This window comes from Dermacentor albipictus, chromosome 8, assembly GCF_038994185.2.
Source record: "Dermacentor albipictus isolate Rhodes 1998 colony chromosome 8, USDA_Dalb.pri_finalv2, whole genome shotgun sequence".
Classification (NCBI taxonomy): domain Eukaryota; kingdom Metazoa; phylum Arthropoda; class Arachnida; order Ixodida; family Ixodidae; genus Dermacentor; species Dermacentor albipictus.
The window spans coordinates 12,133,582-12,149,955 of NC_091828.1; positions in this window are offsets into that span (position 1 = coordinate 12,133,582).

Consider the following 16,374-nt stretch of genomic DNA (forward strand, 5'->3'; position numbering starts at 1 on the left):
GGGAAGACCAGGAACCACTCCGAGAAATCGGAGTCGGATGCCTTTGGTGTCACCATAGGGCCGGCGCCAGCCAGCAGCTGGTCGAGATGTCGACGCCAGATGAACTTGCCTCGGGGGGTGGTTACCATGACTTTGTACGAGACTGGTCCAGTCTTCTTCAGAACGGTTCCACGAACCCACTTCGTTGGGCCCCTGTAATTGCGAACTAGAACACTGTCATTAACACAAAAACAGTCCCTGTTGCTCCTGCGCTGCTGCATTTGGGTGAACTGACTGTGCATCACCTTCCCCTCTACTGTAGGCTTCATTGCATCCAGCCTGGTGCGCAATCGTCTACCCATCAATAGGTTAGCTGGAGCTTCTCCAGTCGTAGGGTGAGGCGTATTTCTGTACGCCAATAAGAAGTTGTGAGGTGTTTCTTCGATAGACTCACCGGGAGATGCCTTGCGTAGAGCTGACTTCAACGTTTGCACGAAACGCTCCGCCAGACAGTTTGTGCTTGGGTGATAAGGAGCGCTCACGACGTGTCTGGCCCGGACGCTCCGCATAAACACCTTGAACTCTTCGGACACCAGTTCTGGTCCATTGTCGGAAACCACCGTCTCCGGCACTCCGAATCTGCAGAAAAGTTCACGCAAGCAGGCAACAGTACGCTCGGACGTTGTGCTTCGCATAACGAACACTTCCGGTCACTTCGAGTGAGCATCTACAACGACTAAAAACATAGTTCCTCGGAAAGGTCCTGCGAAGTCCAAGTGAATTCGCCTCCACGGTGCGGTCAGCCATGACCAGGGATGCAGAGGTGCCTTAACTGGATCATTTCGTTCTTCCTGGCAGGCTTGGCAACTTCGTACCTTTGTCTCTAAGTCTGCATCAATTGACAGCCACCACGAGCCAGCTCCTTGCTCCGCACAATGCCGGGATGACCGAGGTGCAGTTCGTCGAGCACGGCTTCTCTGAAAGGGGACGGAATAACAACCCTCAGTCCATACATGAGGCACCCTTGATGCACGCTGATCTGCAAACGTCTGTCAAAGAATGGTTTTAAGCTCGCATCTCGCAAATGCAATGGGCAGCCTACGCTTGTAAGCTGGAGCACTTTACTGAGCACCGGATCACGTGCTGTAGCGAGCGCAGTCTGTTTAGCGGACACGGGCATAGAGTCCAGATGCAAAGCATAAAACGGTTCCTCTCCTGCAGACGTACCGTCTTCGGGACCCTGGAGCGGGAACCTTGAAAAAAAGTCTGCTTCTGCATTGTCACTGGACTTTTTGTACACTAGCGAGTACTTGTAAGCGGACAACGTGACAGCCCATCGCTGTAAGCGTGCCGCTGCAATTGGTGGAATGCCCGTTTCTTGCCCGAGAATTGTTTGCAATGGCTTGTGATCCGTAATCAACGTGAAACATCTCCCATAGATGTAGAAATGAAACTTTTTGATGGCAAAGATAATGGCCAGCGCTTCTTTTTCTAGCTGACTGTACTTCTTTTCGGCCTCAGGTAATGGGCGCGACGCATAAAAAACAGGCCGAGAGCTTCCGTCTTCAGTTACATGAGAAAGTACTGCGCCCACGCCATATTGGGAAGCGTCACATGCCACTTGCAAAGGTTTATCTGGGTCGCAATGCGCCAGGATCGAGGATGACGCTAACGCATTCTTGATTTCCTCGAACGCCCTTTGACGCGATTCATCCCAGAGCCATTGTTGGTCGTGACGCAACAGTTTGTAAAGTGGACTCGCCAGAGTAGACAATCGAGGAACAAACTTCCCGTAGTAATTTAAAATGCCCAAAAACGATTGTAGTTGCTGCTTGCCTGTGGGTGCGGACGCTTTCATCAGTGCTTCTATCTTGTCTGGCGTTGTGCTGACACCTGCTGCACTGATAACATGACCCAGATACCGTAATTCCGTCTGGAAAAATGAGCACTTTTCTTTCTTTACTCGAACGCCGCGCTCCGTTAACCGCTTCAGAATTGCTTCGAGATTTGCAAAATGCTCGTCTGACGTCTTGCCGGTGATGAGAACGTCATCCAAATAGCAGCTGACGCCTTTCAGACCTTTCAACATTGTGTCCATAATGCTTTGGAAAATAGAGGGTGCCGACGAAACACCGAACGGCCGCCCGTTTGCCGAAAAAAGTCCTTTATGAGTACTTAGCGTCCAATACTTTCTTGACGATTCTGACATTACTACCTGCTGATAGGCTCGATTTAGGTCAATTTTAAAAAAAATTGTTGGCCCCTGCGAGCGCTGTGAACAACTCGTCGATTCTCGGGAGTGCATAGCGATCAGTTTCAAGACAAGGGTTTAGGGTGGTCTTATAATCGCCGCATAGTCTTATGCCACCGTCCTTCTTTACTACTGGCACAACCGGCGTCGCGTAGTCACTTGTCTCGACTGGCGAAATGACTCCCATGTCTTCCAACTTTTTAGGTTCAGCCTCAACTGCTGGTTGCAATGCAAAAGGCACACTTCTTGCCTTCATAAATTTTGGCACGCTACCTTCTTTCAGGGACAATGCCGCTCTTTCTTCTGTAATTGTCCCCAGTTCGTCCCGATACAAACTCTGGTACTTGTCTAGAAGAGCGCGCAGTCTGGAAGAGGCAGAATCGTCCCACCTGGGAATAGCGTTGAGCTTGAAAATACGGCTCCAGTCGAGTCGGATCGCTTGCAACCATTGTCGACCTAGCAGAGGGGGTCCCTTTTCTCTCGTGATGTAAAATGGCAGCTGGGCCCTCTGCTCTCCGTACTGCACGGCAACATGAGCCACTCCGACAGGCTGGATGATGGCTCCGTCGAACGTCCGCAGCTTCAATGTCGTTGGCACGACCTTGATGGAGGGAAACATTTGACGAAACTGTGCCAAAGGCATTACGGACACAGTAGCCCCCGTATCTAGCTCCATTTCCAAGGGTACGTCTTGTACTTGCACTGAAATTTTTATCGGCTCCATACCAGGCGAAACAATTCCCTTCACGCTAACAGAAGCTTGAACGGGACTCAACCCCTTCATTACGTTTCGACGCGTTCCCTTCGTCGTTCTCTTCTTGTTAGCTTCGCACATTCTTTGAATGTGCCCTTTCTTATCACATTTGAAACAGATGGCAGCAACGTGCGGGCACAGTCTGCTTGCATGTTTCGCAGATCCGCAGCGGTAGCAATTTCCCTGCGTCATGTCAGTTTTCCCAACCGCTCCGACTTTGTGAACGCCTGATACGCTTAATTCCGAAGCGTGCACTTCGGCAACGCTCTTTTTCGCCGCTTCCATGGCTAGCGCTCGTTCTACGGCCTTCTGGAAAGTTAGCTTGTTATCCTCCGTGAATAACACGCGCTGTATATCTTCTCGGCACAGACCGCAGACAAAACGGTCCCGCAATGACTGGTCAAGGGCGGATTCAAATTCGCATGTCTGTGCCAATTTCCGCAACTGCGCAACATATTCCGAAATTGACTCCGTCTCAAGTCGTGCTCTTCTGTGAATTTTTGCGCGCTTACTTATTACTGGCGGCTTCGGTGACAAATGGTCACCAAGAAGTCTCTTTAAAAACTCGAAACCTTTAGCTGACGGCAATTCCGGAGCGGTCAATGACTTGAGAAGACTGTTCGTCTTTGGGCCTTTGAGACTCAAAAAAGCGTGTACCTTGTCATCCTCGGGGATACGGTTGACCTGAAGAAACGACGACAAGCGTTCCTCGTACGACGGCCAGTCGCTTGTGGACTCGTCAAAGGGCTCGATGTGTCCCAGTCGACCGACGATTTGCGCCACTGCACCCGCCGCTGCCAGACCTTCCGTTGTCATGTCAACTTGCCGCAGAATTGCTCAGCATCCCATCTTCGTCGCCAACGTAGTGTTTTCACGGGGTGAAAACCGCAGCCGAAGGAAGAGGCGTGAGCAGAACCAAACGTGGTTTATTCCATGACGGGTCGTAGTGGAATGCGCGCGCGGTGGCCGCATGACTGGGCTAATATAGCAAGCTGTCGCGATAGTCGCGCCGCCACTATCGCTCAAGCGGCGATGATAACACAACAATGGCAAAATCTCCATCTTTGAAGAAAATAATAAGCATTAGCGAAACTCATGATTCACCTCTTTACAAATGATATGTGCTCAGTGGCAAGCGGAAGAAATTACACTGATATTTAAAGATGCATAGTAGTCTGATAGCAGTCATTCACATGAAAAGACTGTCACCTTTCTGAACCAATGAAATGAATGCAATATGGAACAGGGTGTGAAAATTCAACATACAAGCAACTGCAAAAAAATCATAAATTGTGCGGTGGTATATTTAACTAGAACAAGAAACAGAGCCTCGCTTAGGCAAAAGGGAAGAACTACTGGTTATGGTTGCCACATGGCACCACAAACATTCACATAGCCTTTGCTGACTTCACACATCATTCCCTGCCCACTTGCTCAAGTCCGTGCAACCAAACTCATAATACAGCCACTGTATTCTTAAACTACTTTAATTGCAGTCCAGCAAACCAGTTGTTTAGTTTCAGTTCCCTTCTATTTTATAAAGATAGCTAATCCTTTTACAAGCATAGTTTAGAGTAAGACAACCATATGTGCATTAATTATTGGTATAGCAACTGTACAGGCTCACTTATATGCCGGGATATACTCCAAGTATCTGTTAGAATAACACATATCACTGGGAAAAAAAACAGCAAGGCATCCCTAGAAAATAATATTTGCCGAAAAAAAACAAGGTGTTGTGGAATAAAAACCAAAATTATCATAGAAAGAGGAAAGTCTAAACGCTATTTATAAGCTTCAGTGCCAGGAGAGATTTGCCAGTATTACTGACCATGACTTCGCTGACTTATCTCCCAAGAAGAGGCATATCCAGAAAAGCAAACAATTCTAAGTGAAACACCAAGGCAACATTATTGAACATGTAATAGAGGAAACATGGCAAAACCATTGCCAAATGGAAGCTCCACACACTTGCACAATACTTCAGAAAATGGCCACACATGAAGAGGAGAGGGGTTAGAGACAAAGAACACACTGAGAAGTGATGACAAGCAAGGGTAGTCATAAAGGTCACGTTTAACACAAAACTTATGACCAACAAGAAGCACATCGCTAGAGTGATATTCCGCCACAATGTTCACAACAAAATAACTGTTTCATCCAAAAGGAGGCACGTGTTGTTAGGGCATGCCACAGTCAAAGTGAAACATTGGTGTGTTACAAGCTTACGGTACTGTTGGCCCTCCAAATGATCTGTTAAAGGACCGTCATCATGAGGGAAAAGCAATGTTGGCTCTGCCTGCTTCCTTTTTGCCTGTGCACTGCTAGATGCAGCCCTCTCCTCACTAACTCTCCTGCAGAGCTGCTCTAGTGCCTTACCGGGCTTACGGTGAAACCTCTTTAATTTCTGCATGAAATTCTCAAACGGGAAGGCACTCCAACTGTCTAGATGCCCCAAGTTTCTAACATTTTCTGCGAGGTGTATAAGACTGTGGACATTATGAGACACAAAGTCTATCCCGTATATGCCCTTAAAGGTGGTCACAAAGTGCTGAAGCAACTGTTCACCATAGTCTACAAACTGTACACACAATCTAGGGGAAGCTAGGATTGTAATTGCACAATGTATGAAGTTCCCATGCAAATCGCTTCGTACCAGGTGATAAAAAGTTACAGGCCCCAGGTAAAGCAAAAGGAGTCGAAACTCTGTTGCCTTCCACCTGTCTAGCTCACTCAATGGCCTTGGTCTGCGGTTAAGCTCACATGGGATACAAGCTGGAAGATTTCAATTCTTTTAGAAATCTCATCTTTTACTTGAGCGGCCATTCTGAATGAATGTTGACCTTGAAACCAAAGCCGCAGCAGCTTATGCATAACTCATATGCACACCAAGTGCATGTAGTCAAGAGGAACCTGTTTAACTAAGTCAAATGAGAGGTTCTCAAGAATTGATGTACCAATATGGTGGTCCTCATCAGTGTGCTCCCCAAAGCTGCCATCTGTTCTAGGGGCCGCATTCAGTTCTGGGAAGCACATTCGGCCATTAACAAACCTGCCCTCTGTTACACACTTTGTACAGCTGCTGTATCCACTGTGTCCTTTTACTGAAAGCACAAATGCACGGGCAGGCGCATCACAAACTACAGCAAGGATTTGTACTTCAACGACTCTTCCCCTAAAAAATACCTGTCCTTCTTGTGCTTCACTGAGTTCTGAAACAAACTCTTTCAAGAACTCATTGCTATTTGCAGGTTTGCTGTGCCCAAAGTACACACCAATGGGAAAAGGCTCACTACTTTCAACGTTCTTCAATTGACACAGTATGGGCCAAAACTGCGCCTTGGTGCTCTTAGTCAGAGGCAAGCCATCTATGTTAACAATGAGTTCTAGAAGTTGAGGTATGGTGCACGTTTCCCTCAAAGCATGTTGTAGGCCAGCCACGAGACCAAAATGGTAGTACTGTCCGTTTCCGATACTGACTATTCCTTCAATTCGCCTGGGCGTTTCTAGCAACGACACAGCATACCTTGGCAGTTCAGTAAGTACAGCTGGAGATGAATTTCGGAGGTCTTTCAGAAGCGCTGTGAGGCAGCGGTGTGAAACATTGAATTTAACGGCCCAAGACTTCAAGCGGTCTTTAAGGCACCCTGTTTTCCTGTCGCTTACACTACACTCAACCATCACCGGCGGCAGCACACGAGAGCGTTGAAGAGCACCAGGCGATAAACATGCATCGAGTTCATGCTGGGGCGTGCACGCCACTGAAACATGCGCTGAGGACGGTAAAAGGTCTGAGAAAGAATCACATAACTCAGGTTCTCCGTCTGAGTAGTCTGAATCAATTTCTGCTTCGCACGGCGCCTGCGAGCTCGTGCACAACAGCTGCGATGACGCAGCTTCGAGGCTGGCATCTACAGCGCCTCTAACGCGACGCCGAAACGAACGTCGAGACTGACCGGTGTCGTGTCCTGCGTATCAATCAAGGATGCTCTTGAAAAGGAAGCGGCTTTCACACCAGAAAAATGTATTAAAAAACCGGCTTTCAGAAAGTGAAAGCTTTCTCTGTCCGAATTGGTATGTCATGCAAGCTGAGATTCACCAGGAAGTGTTTGCAAAAAAAGTCATCTGTAGTGGTCCAGGTTATTTTAAGCGCTCGAAAAATTCGCAAATTGTACACAATTTTGCAGCACAGCAAGCGAGCGGCATTTATCCTAAATGTGCTCGGCACAAAGTTTACGATTCTACACTTTCATATCTGGCGCCACAGTTCCATGCAACCGTACGGACATAACAGAAATTCAAGCACTTGCCGCGCGTCAATACAAAGAAACGCCATGCATAGCGAGTCGCGGTGCCGCGGTGATCTCATGCAGCTAAACACATGCATACAGTCATGCTCCTTTGGGACGAATACAACACGCCATACAGGACTAAGACTAAATAACGGCTCCATGGCCACCTTAGGTCCTGCGTGCAAAGGAGGCGTATGAACAAGTTGTTAAAAATTACTTACCTTTGGACGTGCTCATGGCCACGCCAGCGCCGTTCGCTTCAAGGCGTGTTGCAATCGCGGCGCGCGTAGACAACGCAGGCAGGCTAAAAGCCCGCCAAAAGCCGAACCATGGCCGAACACGCCGAAACACACGCAGCCCGCGCTTCCGAAAGGAACAAAGCGGCACACGGCAGGACCACAGCATGTCAAATGCTTCATATATGCATCAATTCATCATCAATATATCATCAACGTAGACATAAATGAAAGAAACGCATTGGTTTTTAAATTTGTGTCCAAGTATTTTTTAGTTTGGTTTTTATTTTTATTTATTATCAACTGCCGACATTTGAGCTCGGCAAACTTCAAACTTCGAGGAAAAACCTATAAATAGAATGCGTTGCACACGTGCTGAACATGAGGTCGTGTTTAGATGCCAGATTGATCGAAAAGCGAAGAAACAACTCGAGCATTCCCCTCAAGGCCACAGTGTTTACTATATATCTGACGAGGCGAAAATATATTGGGCAGGTTATTTGAGCGACATGCATCCCTGTAAAAGGCACCTGATATTAAAGTGAACATATATCCGGGTAAAGGAAGCTACTGCGAGAGCAGGTCTTACAAAGCTTTGCACAAAATTACGGTAAGACTGCGTATCAAGTGTTCGCATTATAACCCGAGCGGCATATCCAGGGGATAACGTGTCAGGACATCTAAAAGGAGGACTTCCCACGGACACCCTGCGGAAGTACGCAAATGAGCTGGGATATGCGGATATGATTCGGATAACCCTGGGACCTGGTGTTGTCACTGGGGTAGTCCCGGACCATCGAGCAAGGCGCCGTCTTCAACAGCTGCCCCCGGAGCACGGACTTCCACCTGAAAGGGCCAAGAAAATTGGGGCGAAGGCAACCTCAATGACAGCCCCAATGTCCGTCATCGTCCTGCAGCAGCCCAGGGAGCCTCCGACGTTCCGTGGTTCAACATTCGAGAACCCGCAAACCTGGCTTGAGACGTATGAGAGGCCGCTGTATTTAACAGCTGGAACAGCGACGAAAAACTGTGACATGTCTTCTTCGCATTGGAAGACGTTGCCAGGACATGGTTCGACAACCGAGAAGCCACCTTAAGGAACAGGGACCTTTTCCGAAGCGGCTTCCTGCAGACATCCACAAAAGTCATCCGCTGAGAACGAACCCAAGCACTACTAGAAACCTGAGGGACGCTGCCTAATGAGACCACCGTGATTTTTACAGAGCTGCCTATTCCGACACACCCAAGCGGAAATGTCCGAGGAAAAGAAAGTCCGCCTAGTGATGCGTGATGAAAAGAAGGAACTTTTCGCCGGAATGGTACGCCGAAGGCCGTCGATGAGTTTCTTCGCGAGACCACCAGCATCGAGAAGACACTGGAAATGCGGAAGCGGCAATCCAACCGCCGCACTAACTCGACAAACTACGCCGGAGCTCAGTCACTCGCCACCGACGACCTGCGCGAGACTATCCGAGTGGTCATGCGCGAGGAGCTACAAATGCTGTTCCCTTAATCACAGGCTCAGGTGGCTTCAATTGCCGGCGCTGCCCGCGAGGAGCTCCAACAACAACTCGACGTAGCCCCTGAATCACCGCAGTCTCAGCCGCAAGCAATGACTACGCGCCCACGGCAGGGCCCAGTGACGACAGAGTTCCGTCGTCCGCCGCCACCCCCGCCGCCAGCACGCAACCCATCGCCCCACGCCGCATTCCAAGGAAGATTGATGCTTGGAGCGCCCCCGACTACCGTCGGCTTTGCTATCACTGCGGAGAAGCCGGGCACATCTACCGTCGATGCCCATACCGGGAGATGGGACTCCGAGGGTCCGCCGTTAACGTGCCGCGACCACAGGTTGGCGAACGACCTCACGATATCGCAGACTACCTCGCCGCCACTCAGTGGAGCCCTCGACGACCGTCCCGTTTGCCGTCACCAGGCGGCTACGTGTCGCCGAAGCGCCGCCCATACACAGGCCCAGTCCGGGGCCGCTGTGCGCGCCCATATCCAGAAAACTACAAGCGGCAACCGGTGGAAGTGCGGTTGCCTTTCGTCGAACTGACGAAGATCCTCCGCCGCCGACGAGGGTGACGAAGAGACCATCTCGACGACATAATAACTTCACGCCGCCGTCCCGACGAAGTCAGCAAGCCAAGGCTACGCCGACCAAAGACGACTTGCTGACGCGACGTTCCAGCTTCAGTTTAACACGACGCAGCCGTGATCCGACGCCAAGACCTAACTGCAACGCCAAACAAAGAACCACGGACCTCGACGTGCTTCTCGATGGCCACGCAGTTACCGCCTTAGTGGACACAGGGGCCGATTACTCCGTAATGAGTGGACACATCACCGCCCAGTTGAAGAAAGTTAAAACCGCATAGGAAGGCCCTCAAATTCCAACCGCTGGAGGACACCTTATCACGCCGACTGGAATCCTCAAGGCAAGAATTACCGTTCATGACCGCACTTACCCTGCCGCCTTCGTTATCCTTCAACAGTGCTCACCAGACGTCATTCTCGGCATGGACTTCCTGAATCAACACGGTGCAATCATAGACCTGAAGTCAAAATTGATAACACTGTCGGAAGATCAAGCGATACCGCCAGAGAGCTCTCGTAGTCACCACGCCTTGAGTGCGCTCGAAGATCAAGTGAGCATCCCGGCGCTCTTCAGCATTATTATTTCCATCGGCACTGAAACACACGCTGACGTATAAGGTGTCATCGAGGGCGACCAACAATTACTCCTCGACCGTGAAATTTGCGTCGCAAGAGGGTTCGCCCGACTCCACGGAGGGAAAGCGGAATTTATACTAACCAATTTCAGCCAAGAGTTAAAGCACAGAAACAAGGGCACGACAATCGCGTACATCGAGGAAATTGTTGAAACCAGCAATGCCTTTGTCCTCTCGGATTTTGCCGCATCTACCCCGATGAACAAAGTCCCCGAACCAGACTTCGACGTAAATTTAAGTGTTCCTATGAGTAAGCAGCAACAGATCAAAAGTCTGCTCCGACGATACAAAGACTGCTTGTCGACGTCATCGAGGATTCGACGAACACCAGTTCCAGAGAATCGCACAATAGCCCGAGAGTGCGCCTGACCACTCCGCCAGAGCCCTTACCCAGTTTCGACGCGGGAACGTGAAGCTATTAACCAACAAGTCGACGAAATGCTGCGCGACGACATCATCAAGCCGTCGAAATACCCGCGGCCATCTCCTGTAGCCCTGGTGAAGAAAAAGCACGGAACCCTACGCTTCTGCGTTGATTATCGTTGACTGAACAAGATCACTAAAAAGGACGTATTCCCCCTTCCGAGGATAGACGACGCTTTGGATCGGCTCTGCAACTCTAAATACTTATCCTCGATGGACCCCAAGTCTGGCGACTGGCAAATAGAAGTCGACGATCGAGCTCGCGAAAAGACCGCCTTCATTACGCCAGACGGCGTCTACGAGTTCAAGGTCACGCCATTGAGACTGTGCTCGGCACCTGCAACGTTTCAGCGCGTCATGGACACTGTGTTAGCAGAATTGAAGTGGCAGACGTGTCTTGTTCATTCGTGTGACCTCGTTGTCTTCGCCGGAAATTTCTACGATCACCTTAGGCGGCTTGCGACAGTATTAGAGGCCATCATGTCATCAGGGCTCTCTCTGAAGCCGGCAAAGTGCCGGTTCGCTTACGATGAGCTTCTATTCCTAGGCCACGTCATCAGCAAATCTGAAGTAGGCCCCGACCCGCAGAAGACAGCTGCCATCGCAAAGTTCCCGCAGCCAATTGGCAAGAAGGCAGTGCGCAGATTCCTTAGCGTGTGTGCCTACTATAGGCGCTTTGTCAAGGACTTTCAACGCATCGCGGAGCCGCTAACACATCACACCAAATGTGATGTCAAGTTCAAGTGGGAAACGCCGCAGGCCGGCGCATTTCAAGAACTCAAACGACGCATGCAGTCACCACCGGTACGTGCAAACTTCTACAAGGAGGCCGATACAGGAATCCGCACTGACGCCAGTAGCCTAGGCCTCGGTGCCGTCCCAGTCCCGGGGACAGACGGACCTGAACGGGTGATATGCTAGCCGGTCGCTGTCAAAAGCGGAAAGCAATTATTCTACGACTGAAAAGGATGCCTCGCCATCATTTGGGCTACAGCGAAATTCCGACCTTATCTTTATGGCAGGCCATTCAAAGTCGTCAGCGACCATCAAGAGTTGTGGTGGCTAGGTAACTTAAAGGATACTTCAGGACGGCTGACGTCGTGGAGGCACAGACTGCACGAACATGACGTCACCGTAATATTCAAGTCCGAAAAAAAATACTCTGACGCCGACTGCTTATCACGCACCCCCATTGATCAGCCGCCGCAAGACGATGAGGACGACGATGCCTTCCTTGGAATAATAAGCGCGGAAGATTTCACTAAACAGCAACGAGCATACCCTGAGCTAAAAGGCCTCGTTGAGTATTTGGAAGGGAACACCGTCGCAGTCCCTAAGGCATGTAGGCGTGGGTTGTCTTCGTTCACGCTACAAAACAACCTGCTCGTGAAGAAGAACTTCTCACCAGTCAGCGCCAGCTACCTGGTTGTTGTACAGTCACCTCTGCGTCCAGAAGTACTGCACGCCATATACAACGACCCAACCGCTGGGCACCTCAGGTACTCCCGGACGCTGTAGAAGACGCCGACGTCGACCGCCGACGTCGCCCGTTACGTCAAGATATGCCGGGACTGTCAGCGACGCAAGACACCACCGAAAAGGCCAGCAGAATTACTACAGCCGATCGACCCTCCTCGCCGACCATTCCAGCAGATTTGGATGGATTTGTGGGGGCCGTTTCCGATGTCAACATCCGGGAATAAGTGGATCGTCGTGGCGACGGACAATCTCACCCGCTTCGCTGAAACTAAAGCTCTACCAAAAGGCAGCGCAGCCGCAGTGGCGAAATTTTTAGTTGAGAACATCCTGCTGCGACATGGTGCCCCAGAAGTCCTCATTCACCGGCTTTTACAGCAGAGCTCACTCAAGCCATTCTGCAATACAACCAGACAAGCCACAGTACGACAAGTGCCTACAATCCGCAAGCGAATGGTCTCACGGAGCGCCTGAACAACACCCTGGCCCACATGCTAGCAATGTTCGTCGTCGTCGAGCACAAGGAATGGGACGCGGTCCTGCCGTATTTTACGTTTGCTTAGAACACGGTGGTGCAAGAAACAACACACATCACGCCGTTTAAGTTGATTTACGGGCGGAAACAGATGACGGCGCTCGAAGCCATGCGGTCGCACGTCACTGACGAGGAGAATCTTGACGTCGCTACCTATCTACAGCGCGCCGCTGAGGCCCGACAGCTCGCCCGCCTACGGACGAAGAACCAGCAGAGTACCGACAGCAGACACTACAACCTCCGACGACACTTCGTCGAGTACCAGCCCGGTGACCGTGTTAGGGTATTGACCCCGATACGCCGACGACGACTGAGTGAGAAACTATTGCGACGTTCTTTCCGATCCTACAAGGTCATACGACGTATTGGAGCGCTGGACTATGCGGTCGTGCCAGACGGCATTTCGCATTCACAACGGCGCCGCGCACGATCTGAAGTGGTCCACGTGGTGCGTCTTAAACCATTTTACGGACGCTGACGAACTTGCTCATTTCTTTGTTTTCGTTGCTACCAGGGCTTTTCTTTATTACTTTCGTTTGTTTGCACCATCGAGACGATGCTTTTTAAGAGGGGGTATTGGCACGTGTACTTGTCTTTATCGGGTGACACTTTTCACCGCCTAACAAATGTTATCACACAGCGCAGGACGCGCTTGCATGTGTCGGAAGTTTCTGGAATGTTATCGATGGTTCCATCCGCTGTCTGTTGTCGCTGAACCTTGTGTTATCTGACTGCATGTTCTTTTTTTTTATTGCGATGTAGGCTTGCCCTTAAGGCAGAATTCTTGGAGCGTGTATGTGTATTATATATGTGCTGTGAGGCCTGTGTTGTGTATGAATTGAAGCAGAGTTTTGTGGAATCTGTTGTCATGTATCCAGCGGTTATAGCTGGTTGTCACACTGTAGCGGAGGCCGGCTTGCAGTAGGAGACGCGAGCCTTCCGATTGTAAACCTGTAGTTGTCCATATTAGGGGGTATGCATCTGATTCCACCACAGGAACGGAGCGGTATGGACACGTAGCACCCAGTGGTAAATGCGACCAGTTCCACCTTGAGACAACAGCCGGTGTAAGGGCCACCCCAGCCCGAAGCCTCCTAAGCACAACTTCCTCCGCCCTAGTAAGGTGAAGGGGGAGGGAGCAGACACACGGTGGGATAAGAGCGCGTGTGTCCTGCCGGGGAACATTTTTACGGGCTCGCAGCGAGTTACGGGGTTGGGGTGGGAGGGGAATAGGTGGAGGATCAAGATTAGGAGGGCAGTGTGCCTGCTGTGTATTCTCTCGCAGATTTCCATCGCCTTATCAACCTTCTTAATTTCCTGAATAGCCGTTAAAGAGTCAGTGAAGATATCTAGTTGCTTGATGGTAGGCAGCTTAGATGTCGCATCTTGCACAGCGTCGTGGATGGCTTGAAGTTCCATTACTAGAGCGCTGGCTTCCGTAGATAAATAGCGCTGGTGGACGCTGATGAAATTATGCATAGTACTCAAGAATGATGTCTTTCCGCCGTCTGGGAGAATGGCAGCATCCGTATAGACTTTGCAGGTGTTAACGCATGATGCATCGACGATGTTGTGTTCGTCAATAATACATGTTGTATCGCTGCGTCGTAACTTCGTTGGCTTATTAGTTGTGATGCTGGTGAATTCCCAGGGAGGCATAGGATAGGGCTGATTGTCAATGCGAGAGCCGCGGTGAAAATGAGCATGCAACGCAGTGATAGCCGGAATAAGTCGCTTTTTTATTTCACCTGCTTTTTCACGTTGCAAAATTAGCTCTGCAATTGTGTTGAGCTAGGCATGTTCCTGTAAGGTTGGTATCGGAGTGATGCGGGGCAGTGCTGTGATTGTGCGCATAGCATCGCGATTAATCGTCTCCAACGGTGCCAGCTTTGCCAAAGTCAGCCGTTGAAATTGTGCTTGATATAGAATTCATGGCTGCAAGACTGCACGCACCAACCATCGAGCTACGTCAGTACGAGCTCCAGCTGCTTTTGCTGCAATGCGACGAATGAGGTGAATTGTTCTTGTCGAACTCTGGATTTACGGAGCCAGTGTGCACAACTGCCGGATTGGTGAATATCGAGACCCAGTATGCGGACCTCAGAAGCCTCAGGGATGGTCAGTGCGCCGAGTCTAAATGTAAAGGGGTGCTGCGTGATTCTTGTGCGTCCTTTCTTGTTGGCCACCACAACATAGCTTGATTTTTGGGCGGAAATGTCCAATCCTGCTTTCCGAGCGTAGTTGCTCAGCACATCAAGGGCTTCTTGAAGCTGTTGAGTTTGTGTAGATATATCTTTATGCGCGGACCACTAAGTGACGTCATCCGCATAGATTAAGAACCTTACGTCTGGAATCCGATGTAGTTGCCGGGCTAGAGGTATTAGAGCAACGTTGAAGAGAAGAGGAGCCAGAACCGAACTTTGTGGGACTCCTCTGTTCGATGTGAAGTATCCTTCTTGCCTTCCATCTACGCTCACCGCAAATGTACGATTCTGAAGGAATGAGTAGATGAATCTTATCACCCGTGGTGGAAGTCCCATGTCGATGAGGTTGGATATAATGATTTCATGGTCTATATTGTCATAAGCTTTCGTTATGCTTTTGCTAGTCCCGTGCGCGCAGAGTGACTGTGGGGAGAAACCTGTAAAACATCGTCTGATAACATAGAAAGTCCGTCTTCAGTTTCCAAGCAAGAACGCAATCCAACTTGAGCGGGATGATATTTATCGTAGCGTTCAAGCCACCAGGACACTTGTGTGGCCAGCATCTTTTCAGCGAGTTTGCAGACAGTTGAGGTTAGTGAAATTGGGCGTAAAGACTGCAGGCTATTTGGAGACTTTCCTGGTTTCGGAATCGCGACATCAACTGAATGCTTCCAATCAGGTGGAACGTTTCCAGTCTCCCATACTTTATTAATAGCTTGAAGAAGTCCGTCGAGAGCTGCTCCTTCCATGTTCTTGAAAACCTCATAAGGAATACCATCGGGTCCAGGTGTTGTTCGTTGCTTCGAAGTTTTAATCGCCGCTATTATTTCGGCCATGCCGAAAGGGCTGGATATTTCCGATTTGGAGGTTGTATCAGACTGATCAATTTCGGGGCAGTTTATAGGTGACGCTTGATCGTATTTCGGGAAAAACGCTCTAGCAGCGTGTTCTGCAAATTGACGTGGTGAACTCTGCATCGCTAACCTAACGCTCGCTGTAGGGTCAGGTTGCTTATGACCGCGTTCCATTGACCGGAACGTACGCCAAAGTGCTCTGTTTCCGATGCCCGATCTAAGATTCTCGCACCACTCATACCGTCGTCGTCGAGAGAGTTGCTTTTCGTGCTGACGCGCCTTCGCCGCTATATGGTTACCACGTGCACGGCTACCTGGTGCATCGGCATTCCTCAACGCATACAATTCTGCCTGACGTCGCTTTGCCCAAAGTTGCAAAAGGGTGAGGTCCGGTTGAGGTTACTCCTCGTCAACTGTGGTTACAATGGTGTTCCTCCGTAGCAGTTCTTGCAAAGCGGGAAGAATTTCTGAGGGCTCTGAGGGTACTTTACCAATCGATGATTCCCGAAACTTATCCCAATGCGTGACTGTTACTCGTCGTCGAATTTTCTTTATGCACGTTCTGTGCAAACCAATCATTATTGGCATATGATCACTGCCCCATGTATCTGGTTCCACCCGCCACTGCGGCATTC